Source organism: Pleurodeles waltl, chromosome 1_2 (genome assembly GCF_031143425.1).
Source record: "Pleurodeles waltl isolate 20211129_DDA chromosome 1_2, aPleWal1.hap1.20221129, whole genome shotgun sequence".
Classification (NCBI taxonomy): domain Eukaryota; kingdom Metazoa; phylum Chordata; class Amphibia; order Caudata; family Salamandridae; genus Pleurodeles; species Pleurodeles waltl.
This window is the reverse complement of record NC_090437.1, coordinates 1339675500-1339688942: the sequence shown is the minus strand read 5'-3', so window position 1 is coordinate 1339688942 and position 13443 is coordinate 1339675500. Positions and strand designations below refer to the sequence as shown.

General features: G+C 48.8%; 1 protein-coding gene across 1 annotated transcript in view; it reads left to right on the top strand.

The window, feature by feature from the left end:
• The window catches only part of LOC138296321 (protein mab-21-like 3), a 41579-nt gene extending 38945 nt beyond the window's left edge, over positions 1 to 2634 (top strand). Inside the window, exon 5 of the mRNA XM_069235360.1 lies at positions 2443 to 2634. The gene's annotated coding sequence lies outside the window, so the exon portion shown is untranslated. The remainder of the gene's footprint in view (positions 1 to 2442) is intronic.
• The last annotated feature ends 10809 nt before the right edge of the window (positions 2635 to 13443 follow it).

The following is a 13443-nucleotide window of genomic DNA, read 5'->3' as shown; positions in this document are numbered from 1 at the left end:
AGAATTGGGTACATCTGTGCCCAAGAAAGCATTTCCAGAGGCTGGGGGAGGCTACTCCTCCTCTGCCTTCACACCATTTTCCAAAGGGAGAGGGTGTCACACCCTCTCTCAGAGGAAGTTCTTTGTTCTGCCATCCTGGGCCAGGCCTGGCTGGACCCCAGGAGGGCAGATGCCTGTCTGAGGGGTTGGCAGCAGCAGCAGCTGCAGTGAAACCCCAGGAAGGGCAGTTTGGCAGTACCAGGGTCTTTGCTACAGACCACTGGGATCATGGGATTGTGCCAACTATGCAGGGATGGTATAGAGGGGGCAATTCCATGATCATAGACATGTTACATGGCCATATTCGGAGTTACCATTGTGAAGCTACATATAGGTAGTGACCTATATGTAGTGCACGCGTGTAATGGTGTCCCCGCACTCACAAAGTCCGGGGAATTGGCCCTGAACAATGTGGGGGCACCTTGGCTACTATGTTGCAGGTTTGCAGGCTTCCAGCGCGGTCAGCAGTCGATTCCTTGGCAGAAGGTGAAGAGAGAGATGCAGAGGAACTCGGATGAGCTCTTGCATTCGTTATCTAAAGTTTCCCTAGAGACAGAGACCCTAAATAGCCAGAAAAGAGGGTTTGGCTACTTAGGAGAGAGGATAGGCTAGCAACACCTGAAGGAGCCTATCACAAGGAGTCTCTGACGTCACCTGGTGGCACTGGCCACTCAGAGCAGTCCAGTGTGCCAGCAGCACCTCTGTTTCCAAGATGGCAGAGGTCTGGAGCACACTGGAGGAGCTCTGGACACCTCCCAGGGGAGGTGCAGGTCAGGGGAGTGGTCACTCCCCTTTCCTTTGTCCAGTTTCGCGCCAGAGCAGGGCTAAGGGGTCCCCTGAACCGGTGTAGACTGGCTTATGCAGAATTGGGCACATCTGTGCCCAAGAAAGCATTTCCAGAGGCTGGGGGAGGCTACTCCTCCCCTGCCTTCACACCATTTTCCAAAGGGAGAGGGTGTAACACCCTCTCTCAGAGGAAGTCCTTTGTTCTGCCATCCTGGGACAAGCCTGGCTTGACCCCAGGAGGGCAGAAACCTGTCTGAGGGGTTGGCAGCAGCAGCAGCTGCAGTGAAACCCCAGGAAAGGCAGTTTGGCAGTACCAGGGTCTGTGCTACAGACCACTGGGATCATGGAATTGTGCCAACAATGCCAGGATGGCATAGAGGGGGCAATTCCATGATCATAGACATGTTACATGGCCATATTCGGAGTTACCATTGTGAAGCTACATATAGGTAGTGACCTATATGTAGTTCACGCGTGTAATGGTGTCCCCGCACTCACAAAGTCCGGGGAATTGGCCCTGAACAATGTGGGGGCACCTTGGCTAGTGCCAGGGTGCCCACACACTAAGTAACTTTGCACCTAACCTTTACCAGGTAAAGGTTAGACATATAGGTGACTTATAAGTTACTTAAGTGCAGTGTAAAATGGCTGTGAAATAACGTGGACGTTATTTCACTCAGGCTGCAGTGGCAGGCCTGTGTAAGAATTGTCAGAGCTCCCTATGGGTGTCAAAAGAAATGCTGCAGCCCATAGGGATCTCCTGGAACCCCAATACCCTGGGTACCTTAGTACCATATACTAGGGAATTATAAGGGTGTTCCAGTAAGCCAATGTAAATTGGTAAAATTGGTCACTAGCCTGTTAGTGACAATTTGAAAGAAATGAGAGAGCATAACCACTGAGGTTCTGGTTAGCAGACCCTCAGTGAGACAGTTAGGCACCACACAGGGAACACATACATATAGGCCACAAACTTATGAGCACTGGGGTCCTGGCTAGCAGGGTCCCAGTGACACGTAACAAACATACTGAAACCATAGGGTTTTCACTATGAGCACTGGGCCCTGGCTAGCAGGATCCCAGTGATACAGTGAAAACACCCTGACATATATTCACAAACAGGCCAAAAGTGGGGGTAACAAGGCTAGAAAGAGGCTACTTTCTCACAGAAGGGATACCTGGACCTGATATAAGGTGTAAGTACCTCAGGTACCCACAACACACCAGGCCAGCCTCGTACATATGATGTCTATCATCACCCACCCTGGCACTCCCATTAGTTTATGTTGATGTATCATGTAAATGATGTATGATGTCTTTCATACCCCACACGCTCACTCCCATTGGCTTATGTTGATGTGACGTATTGTGTACATGATGTATGATGTCTATCATCACCCAGCCTCTCACTCCCATTGGCTTATGTTAATGTGACGTATCATGTACATGATGTATGACGTCTATTATCACCCAGCCTCTCACTCCCATTGGCTTATGTTAATGTGACGTATCATGTACATGATGTCTGACGTCTATTATCACCCAGCCTCTCACTCCCACTGGCTTATGTTGATGTGATGTACATGATCTCTAATGTTTCTCTCTTACCATCCACAGCCCGCGCTCTCTTTCGGCGTGTCATGTCGTGATGTGTCATGTGACATCATCGGTGACCTATGAATGAAGAACATCAACCAAGAAGAAGCGCTAGATCCAGTTCTGGGAGCCTTCAACCCTTCACATAAAACTGCAAATATGTTTATAAAAAAAAATAATTGGCATAGTATAACTTTAAAAAAGTAAATTAATGCATGCATTCTCGGCCTCATTGTGGATCTCTTCCAATAGTGACAAAGTGAAAAATATGAAACTGCCTTTTACCATGAGTCAGTGCCTGAGTGACAGTGGCAAGGTACTCATCAGGACTCTCATCATATCACGTACATAGAAGGGATAAATACACCTCAATTCTACTATGTACGTGATATGATGAGGTTTCGATATTCAGTCCATAGATAGTAGAGTTATAAGGACTGGCCCCTTTAGTTTTGTTGTAGAGCTATTCAGGACTGGGTGTTCCTGAGTACACACGTGTAGATCTCTCTGAACTGAGATGGGTCTCTAGGCACCAATGGCTTAATCAGTAGAATCACAATAAAGTGAGACATTTGAAACTTACCATCTCTGGAAGTGGAGACAGAGTACAATCCTGCATCAACCCCCAGAATTTTCATCATTGGAATCTCTCACAGGCCAGAAATAAATGTTTTTTGGAGGGTATAACCCTGAGTACCAGCATCATAAAGGAGTGGTTCTGGGAATACAAATATAACATTACTCCCAGAATAGTTTTAAAATGTATACATTTTGGATAGACTTTAAAAACGGCTTGCATCAGGATAGGCAGCCAGGGGAGGGAGGGTAGGTTTATAAATTTTAGGGGGGATGGGACAGGGCACACAGATTACCCTTGGGCAGGTTTGCGAACACTGACTAGTAGGCACCTGTACACCTAGCCTGCTACTTGCCTGTGGCTTCCAGTTGCTGCTTGTTCCAGACTGATCCAGTGACACCACAGCTGCCTGGGTTTTCCCAGTGGGGTTTTCCTGACTGGGTTTTTCCACTCACTATTCTTCCTGCCAACAGAAGCCCCACCCACCCCAATACCTACTTAATGCAGGCCGCAGCGTGACCGCACAGTGGATGCGCAGCTGGCTCACCAAAGGCAAGCCCATCTGCGCCTGTCCGTACCTGGACCACACGCTGTGCCACGACCCCTACCCCCACCCAAGATACACCATCACAGAACTCTACACACCCAACCCCGGACACTGCAACAAACACTGTCACCACGCTGACCCACACTCCACAGTAGGACTTTTCCCCTGCACCCACTGCCACTTCACCCTCCACAGCACATACACCAGCCCACCGACCAGCCCCAACCCTGAACACACCACAGACACCACCTGAACAAAAATACCAACTCGAATGCACCCTTCTCAACAAGCGCTCACTAGGCAGCTATATCACCAAATTATGGGACCTCATCACCACCCTCGCACCCTACATCATGTTTCTCACCAAGATCTGGCTCAACCCCCACATCCGGCCCAGACATTGTCACACCGATACCCAATGAATATAAAAACACTCACCAGGACTGCAGCAACAAGCCTGGAGGAGGAACAGACATAATTCACAAAGAGACCATACAGTGCACTACCCCCAACCCCATGGAACATCTCAACTTCAAGCTCCACACAGACAATAAAATAACCATCACAGGCACCTTCGCATAACGACCCCTCAGGCCCGCGCACCATCTTCTGCAACACCATTGCAGACTTCATTGCATCCCTATTCTTAGACTCCAATGACTACACCTTCCTTGGTGACCAAAATTTCCACATCGATGACCCCAAAAACAACAGTACTGCACACCTCCTTGACAGTATGAGCAGCCTTGGATTGACCCAGATTGTTCACAACCCAACACACACCGCAGGACACAAGCTGGACCCCAATTTCAACTCCAGCAACTGCATCAAATACAGCCATGTCACATAACTCAAATTGACCGATTGCTCGATCATCAACTATAGCATCTCCATCCCCTGCACCTCCACCTTAAGAGATCAGCACCCCCCACCAGAGGTGGAACAAAATCTCAGAGACCATCTGGGCAGATGCCTTTAACACCTTCAACACCTCCAACCCCGCTACCACGACCAACCTCAAACAGGGAGTGAAAAACTTCAATGCCTGGATTACCAATTGCGCCAACAGCATCATTCCCATCAAAAGCAACATTAAGAGAAAATCCTCCAAAAAGGCCAGCTGGTACACCGAAGAACACAGAACAGCAAAACAAGACGGCAAACAGCTGGAGGGGAGATGGCACACCAGCAAGGACACCTCTGACAGAGCAGCCTTCAAGACCTCCATCAACCCTAGCTCCGGACCAGACATCGCCATTGCAATCCCAGAAGGATACAACATCCTAAGAAAGGACCGGTCCTCCCGTCCGGGCGGAGGACTGGTCATCGTACACAAGTCCTCACTCCGCATCACGGTCAACATGGAAGGACGCTGCACCAAAATGGAACACCTACCCTTTCTGAGCCACACCACTCACAACTCCTCCCTCTGCTCCACCCTGGTCTACAGACCGCCCAGCCCCTGCCCAGCCTTCATCAACGCTATTCTAGACATTGCCACCCCCCATGCCCTGGTGTCCACTGACTACCTCCTCCTCGGTTACTTGAATTTCCACCTCGAGGACCGCAACGATCAAAACACGACAATCTCGCCACCGTCGGACTTATCACAACACCCATGCACGCCGCATGGCACATGCTAGACCCCATTTTCACCTCAAGCAACCGGATTACCATCAAGAATATCTCCATCCCGGGCTGGACCAACCATCACTGCCCACACTTCGCTGTCAGCGCACCCAACAGCCACCTCCATGTCCCCAGGGTCCCCCACAGAACATGGAACAAAATTACAGAACAGCAACTCACCACGACCATTGGCAAATCAACCCTGCCCCACCGACGACACCAACACCGCAGCACGCAAACTCAACGCCTGGATCATTGAATGCGCCAACTCCTTAGCCCCCCTTTGGTCAAGCACATCCCAAAAAGAGCCAGCTGGTTCACCACCGAACTCCAACAATCCAAGTGCACTTGCAGGCACTTAGGGCCAGATGTATCAAAGGATTTTGCCCATTCTGTGTCTATGGGAAAAAGCTTTCGTACATATGGTCCCTAGAGAAGAAATGGAGAAACAGCAAAACTAGCAAAGACCTCGCCTCCTTCAGTGCTGCCACTGCCACCCATCACCGACGCATGAACAAAGCAAAAAAAGCTGTGCTCCGGGAATGCATTAACACCTCGCCGCACAACACAAGAGAAGTCTTCATGGTAATTCGCAAATTCACCAATCCTCCCTCCGAAGTCACCAACATCCCCCCGTCACAAAACCTCTGCGACAAACTGGCCACCTTCTTCCACTGCAAGACTAAGGACATCTATGACAGCTTCCTCCCTCAGAACCTGCCCAGCATCAGAACCTACAATTGACCCAGCCCCCCAGAACCCACCTAAACTGTCCACAGCTGGTCCACTCTCACCACAGAAGATACTGAAATCATCCTGAACAGCATCCACTCTGGATCTCCCACAAACCCCTGAGCTCACCACATCTACAACAGAGCCAGTGCATCCATCGCCCCGAACTCCGCAAGACACTGAACTGCTCTATCAAAACAGCCATCTTCCCCAATGATTGGAAACACATCAAAGTCTGCCCTCTCTTGAAGAGACCCACAGCGAACTCCCTTAAGAGTTGAAGAATTTCCAGCCCATCTCACTACTACCCTACCCGGCCAAAGTTCTGGAAAAAGCCATAAACTCACAGCTGCGACAATTCATCGAAGACAACAACTCTCTGGATACATCCCAGTCTGGCGACCGCAGCAACCACAGCACGGAGACAGCTCTTCTTGCAGCCACCAATGACATTCACAGACTCCTCGACCGAGGCCACTTCGCAGCACTCATACTCCTCAACCTCTCAGCAGCCTTCGACATGGTCTCACACAGCACCTTATGCACCAGACTCCATGACGTAGGAATCCGCGGAAAAGCCTTGCAGTGGATTCACTCCTTCCTCAACGGAAGAACTCACAGAGTCAGGCTCCCACCCTTCATTTCCAAACCAACAGAAGTCAGCTGCAGAGTCCCTCAGGGATCCTCCATGAGCCCGACACACCTCAACATCTACATGGCCTGCTTGCATCCATCGTCAGAGGCCACGGAATGATCATCGTGTCATATGCCGATGACACAACTCATCATATCCCTCACTGAAAGCTGTTGCTCTCTGGATGAGGGAGAGCTGTTTCAAGCTCAACTCAGACATGACCGAGCTCATCATCTTCGGAAACTCCACTTCAGCCTGGGATGACTCCTGGTAGCCCACATCAGATTCCCACCTACTCCGACTGACCACACCCGCAACCTGGGAATCATCCTCAACTCCTCCCTAGCAATGACCCAACAGGTAAATGCAGTCACCTCTTACTGCTGGCACACCCTCCACCAACTCCGCAATACATTCAAATGGATCGCGAACGACTACCGCAAGATAGTCACCCATGCCCTAGCCACAAGGAAGCTCAACTATGGCAACACACTCTACGTCGGCACCACAACAATGAACATCAAGAAACTACAACTCATGCAAAACGTCTCTGCCAGACTCGTCCTGAACCTCCCCCATCAGGAACACATCTCCCAACACTCCTCCATTGGCTCTCGGTGGAGAAGCGACTCAACTTCAAACTACTCACCCACACCTACAAGGCCCTTCACAACATTGAATGGTCTACCTGAATCATTGCATCTCTTTCCATAACCCCGCCAGACCCCTCCGATCTGCCCAACAGGCACTAGCCACCATTCCACGCATCCGGAAAACCACCGACGGAGGAAGATCTTTCACCTACCTCGCAGCCAAGAGCTGGAACAACCTACCCACGCACCTCAGACAAAGCCCATCACTCACCATCTACAGGCAGAACCTCAAGACATGGCTCTTCGAATTAGGCCCAGACCCACCACCAGCGCCTTGAGACCCTCACGGTTGAATAGCTGCACTTTATAAAAACTGATTGATTGATTGATTGACCTCTACCACTGCCTGCTGAGGGCAACAAAGAAGACAGCTCTTGCTGCACGCATCAAAACTAATGCCAACAACACCAAGGAACTTCTCAGCATCGTTAATGAATTCTCCAACCTGGCTGCCAGCGAAAACAACATCATACCATCATCATACCATCACAGGATCTATGTCAGAACGTCGCCCACTTCTTCCATGACAAGAGAGCAACCATATACAGAAACCTGAAACCTCAACCCAAACCTACAGACTTCCTTGACAGATACACCACCGCCACAATCGACTTGAACCACACACTGACCTCCTGGAACACCCTCTCCACCCAGGACATCACCTCCACCATTAAATCCATCCACTCTAGACTTCCCACAGACCCATGCCCGCACCACATCTTTAACCTTGGAAACCAAAGGATTGGCCAGGAACTCACCACTCTGCTCAACACCTCTATCAGCACCGCAACATTTTCCGACACCTGGAAACATGCCGAAGTCAGACCACTACTCAAAAAACGTCTGCCGACCCCAGTGAACCCAAAACTACCACTCAATCTCCCTGCTCCCATTCCCAGGGAAGGTACCGGAAAAGATCATCAACAAACAACTCATGCCCTACCTGCAGCAGAACCAACTATTTAATGCTTCTGCCGCAATCACAGCACTGAAACTGCCCTGATTGCTGTCACCAAAGACACACCAAATGAGGAGAAACATCAGCTTTGATCCTCCTCGACCTCTCAGCAGCTTTCGACACGGTATCACACCACATGCTGTTCGAAAGACTCCACAAAATCGGCATCCAAGGGGACGCGCTCAGATGGATCACCTCCTTCCTCACCGGAAGAACACAGAAGATCTACCTCCCACCTTTCATCTCCGAAACCAAGGAGATCACCTGTGGTGTCCCACAGGGCTCATTCCTCAGCCCCACGCTCTGCAACGCATATATGACCCCACTGGCCAACAATGTCAGATCCCACGGTCTCAACATAATTACCTACGCAGGTGACACCCAATTAATCTTCTCAGTCACCGACGAACCCTCCACCACCAGAACCAGCTTCCACAGATGCATGACAAGCGTCACTGATTGGATGAAGAACAACTGATTGCAGCTGAACACAGACAAGATGGAAGCAATTATCTTTGGCAACAGCAGCAACACACGGAATGACTCCTGGTGGCCATCAGACCTAGGACCCACACCCACGACCTCCGGCCACACCAGAAACCTCGGAATCATCATTGACAACAAGCTCTCCATGAAATCACAGATCAACGCTATCTCTTCCGCCTGCATCCTCACTTTCCTCATGCTATGTAAGATCTTCAAGTGGCTACCGCTACGCACGAGATGCACCGTGACACAAGCCCTCATCACCAGCCAACCTGACTAAGGCAACGCCCGCTATGTAGGAATCACCACACACCTCCTACAGAGATTTCAGACCATACAGAACGCTTCAGCCATATTCATCATTGACCTTCCTTGATGAACCCACATTACATCCCTCCTCACGCAACCTCATTGGCTCCCTGTACAGAAGAGATTTCAAGTTGCTGACCCAGGCACACAAGGCTATACACAACCAGAGACCTGTGCACATTAAGCACAGCCTGAACTTCAACCAACCATTGAGAAGACTGCGCTCTGCCTTCCATTCACTTGCCTATACTCCCTCTACGGAAGCAAAAGTGGAGGATGCTCCTTCTCTCACATCACGGCAAAAACCTGGAACAGCTTCCCCATGCACTGCTGGATCATCACGTAACTTCCGGAATTTCGAATGGCCCTCAAGACCTGACTGTTCAAATAAGCCTCCGGGACCTGGAAGCGCCTGGACACCCTATCGGGTGATTAGCCCCACTTTATAAATCCTGGTTGATTGACTGACTAAATCTCTAGTTCCCTGACAAGAGCAGTGGCTTGCAAGCACTCCCTTAATCCAAAGACTCAGGCCTCTAGGCTCTACTTGAACTCTCTGGTTAAATTCCTACCAGGTGCTGAGCATTCTGGGGCTGATTTAGAATTTGCCAGTGAGGATGCTCCATCGCAATGGAGACAGAGTACCCTCTACACAGAACTTAAAATCCACCGCCTGACTTAGTGTTGTGCAGATGTTAAGAATGTCATCAATGGAGGCTACTCGGGCTCCGTCTCTGGCATACACCCGTGACAGTCCAATGAAGTATTGGCCCCCTGAGATTCACATACAACCCCATTCACCCAATTTAGAGTAGATGGTGTTATGTCAGAGTCACGAGATCCTCGGGGCCTGTGCACGTTCCCAACATGTCCACCACAAGACAGCTCCAATACTCTGAATAGAATGTCACAGAGTCTAAGAGAGTCCAAGTGGGGAAAAGGGGATTAGGTAGGGAACAGCAGGGAAGGAGACCTGTAGGAAGCAAAATGTTAAAACACACAATATCAAAATGAGATCATATTAATCTTTCCTAGACTATGATTCTAGGCATTGTCATATTGTAACCATGGATAACTTAAGCATGGACTAATTAACTAGGCCTCAAGACGTCTGGTTACCTGGGATGAAATTAAGAATGATTAATACAACTTCTCAATAAACCTCTTAATGAAATGTTACACATTGGCTAGAAACATAATAACCCTCTAGAATTATGGCCCATATTTATACTTTTTGACGCTAAACTGCGCTAACGCAGTTTAGCGTCAAAAAGTTTTGCGCCGTCTAACGCCATTCTGAAGCGCCATGCGGGCGCCGTATTTATGGAATGGCGTTAGACGGCGCAATCAGACCGGCGCTGCCTGGTTTGCGTGGGAAAAAACCACGTAGACCAGACAGCGCCGGCGTAGGGGGAAAATGGCGCATGGGCGTCTTAAAATGGGGCAAGTCAGGTTACGTCGAAAAAATCGTCTTAACCCGACTTGCGCCATTTTTTAACGACGCCCATCCCCCATCAACATGACTCCTATCATTGTAAAGATAGGAGTCATGCCCCCTTGCCCAATGGCCATGCCCAGGGGACTTCTGTCCCCTGGGCATGGTCATTGGGCATAGTGGCATGTAGTGGGGCACAAATCAGGCCCCCCTATGCCACAAAATATTATTAAAAAAAAAAAAAAAAATACTTACCTGAACTTACCTGAATGTCCCTGGGGTGGGTCCCTCCAGCCTTGGGTGTCCTCCTGGGGTGGGCAAGGGTGGCAGGGGGGGTCCCTGGGGGCAGGGGAGGGCACTCTGGGCTCATTTTGAGCCCACTTGTCCCTTAACGCCATGCCTGACCCAGGCGTTAAAAAGCGGCGCAAATGCGCCGTTTTTAGCCACGCCAACTCCCGGGCGTCTCTTTTGCCCGGGAGTATAAATACCACGTAAAGGCCTGGGAGTCATTTTTTAGACGGGAACGCCTCCCTTGCATATCATTAACGCAAGGAAGGGGTTCACGCTAAAAAATGACGCACATTCCGGGAACTTTGGCGCTATTCGCCTCTAACGCCATAGTATAAATATGGCGTTAGTTGGCGTTAGTTTTGCGTCGAAATTGCGTCAAAAAAAACGACGCAATTTCGGCGCAAACGGAGTATAAATATGGCCCAATGTTTTCAAAATCAAACATAGACTTTTTGCATGAGGACAAACAAATAATCTGAACATTTTCTGGAACACCATAGGAGTTATATTAAGGGACTTATTACGCACTTATAAGGTAACATCCAGAATACTAACACTTAGTTTTTCTAAAATGCAGAAACATGAATTGCGTACATTGATGATTTCCACAAGAATATGTAAATGCCATGAAATGGTAGCGCATAATGAATATCATGAGTTAAGCACAAGAAATGAACTGCGAGTCTTGCCGATTCAAATGCCACCATGTAAATGCCATGAAATGGTAGTGCACAATGAAAGACATGGATTAAGCACAAGAAATGAATCGCGCGTCTTGCCGATTCGAATGCTAACTTGTAAATGCCATGAAATGGTAGCGCACAATGAATAACGTGGATTAAGCACAAGAAATGAAACGCGCGTCTTGCCGATTCCAATGCTACCTTGTAAATGCCATGAAATGTTAGCGCACAATGAATAACGTGGATTAAGCACAAGAAATGAAACGCGCGTCTTGCCGATTCGAATGCTACCTTGTAAATGCCATTAAATGGTAGCGCACAATGAATAAAGTGGATTAAGCACACGAAATGAATTGCGCGTCTTGCCGATTCGAATGCTACCTTGTAAATGCCATGAAATGGTAGCGCACAATGAATAACATGGATTAAGCACAAGAAATGAATCGCGCGTCTTGCCGATTCGAATGCTACCTTGTAAATCCCATGAAATGGTAGCGCACAATGAATAACATGGATTAAGCACAAGAAATGAATCGCGCGTCTTTCTGATTCAAATGCTACCTTGTAAATGCCATGAAATGGTAGCGCACAATGAATAACATGGATCAAGCAGAAGAAATGAATCGCGCGTCTTGCCGATTCGAATGCTACCTTGTAAATGCCATTAAATGGTAGCGCACAATGAATAAAGTGGATTAAGCACAAGAAATGAACCGCGCGTCTTGCCGATTCGAATGCTACCTTGCAAATGCCATGAAATGGTAGCGCACAATGAATAACATGGATTAAGCACAAGAAATGAATCGCGCGTCTTGCCGATTCGAATGCTACCTTGTAAATCCCATGAAATGGTAGCGCACAATGAATAACATGGATTAAGCACAAGAAATGAATCGCGCGTCTTTCTGATTCAAATGCTACCTTGTAAATGCCATGAAATGGTAGCGCACAATGAATAACATGGATCAAGCAGAAGAAATGAATCGCGCGTCTTGCCGATTCGAATGCTACCTTGTAAATGCCCTGAAATGGTAGCGCACAATGAACAACACAAGGTAAAATCCTTTATCCTGAAAATTAGGCCTAAGAACTCGAAAACCTTCGAGAACGGGATCGGGGGTCCAGCCCGTCCTCCGTCTTAACCGCCCTGATCAAGGATCACCAGCACAATGAAGGGCAAGGCCTGGAATATCAAAGTAGCACTCCGAAACAGGAGTTCAGGAAGTTGCTGCTGCTCTGCACCAGGACCTCTGAATAGTGAGCACGTGGAGCTGGGCTGGCTCCCTTATACAGAGTCTTGGCCCAGCCCACCAACCACACCCAGTCATGCTGCAGAGGAAGCTTCTAGAAGGCCCTGGAAAGTGACCACACCCGACACACTCTGAAAGCCTGCAGCAATACATTGCAAATGAACAGTATTTATAAGCACCTTGAATATAAGTCTTCAGGATTAAACTCTGCAATACAAAAGGTTAAACAACAGCACATCAGCATAATGCATGTATTACGATATCTTGGAAGTGCTGGGTTTTTGCATTCCAGTCGCCCATAGAGCACGCACTGCCCTGATGTTGACAGTACTCCCCTCTCCCAGGCGCACTCTAGGGCCTGGCTTGCCTGGATTGAGATGATGAAAACGCCTCACAAGTAGTGGAGCATGAACATCAGATGCGTAAACCCATGAGTTACTTTCAGGGCCATAACCTTTCAACGAGAGTAAGTACCATAGGTTACGCCCTCTCAGTTTGGAATCCAACACCTTCTTCACTTTGTATTCCACTTCCCCCTGTACTAAAACTGGAGCTGGATGAGGGCGGACCTTCTGGACTGCTTTTTTCAGGAGGGAAGTGTGGAACACTGGATCAATACGTAGTGACCTTGGTAATTGCAGTTTATAGGTCACAGGATTGATTTGCTGAAGGACATTGTAGGGACCTATGAATTTGGGATTAAATATGTGCTTTTTCTTGAAGTCTATGGCCCTCATTACAACATTGGCGGTAAATCCCACTTACCGCCGTGCAGAAGACCGCTAACACACCGCCGCAGAATACCGCCACAGCTATTGCGACCCACTGCTCAGAATCC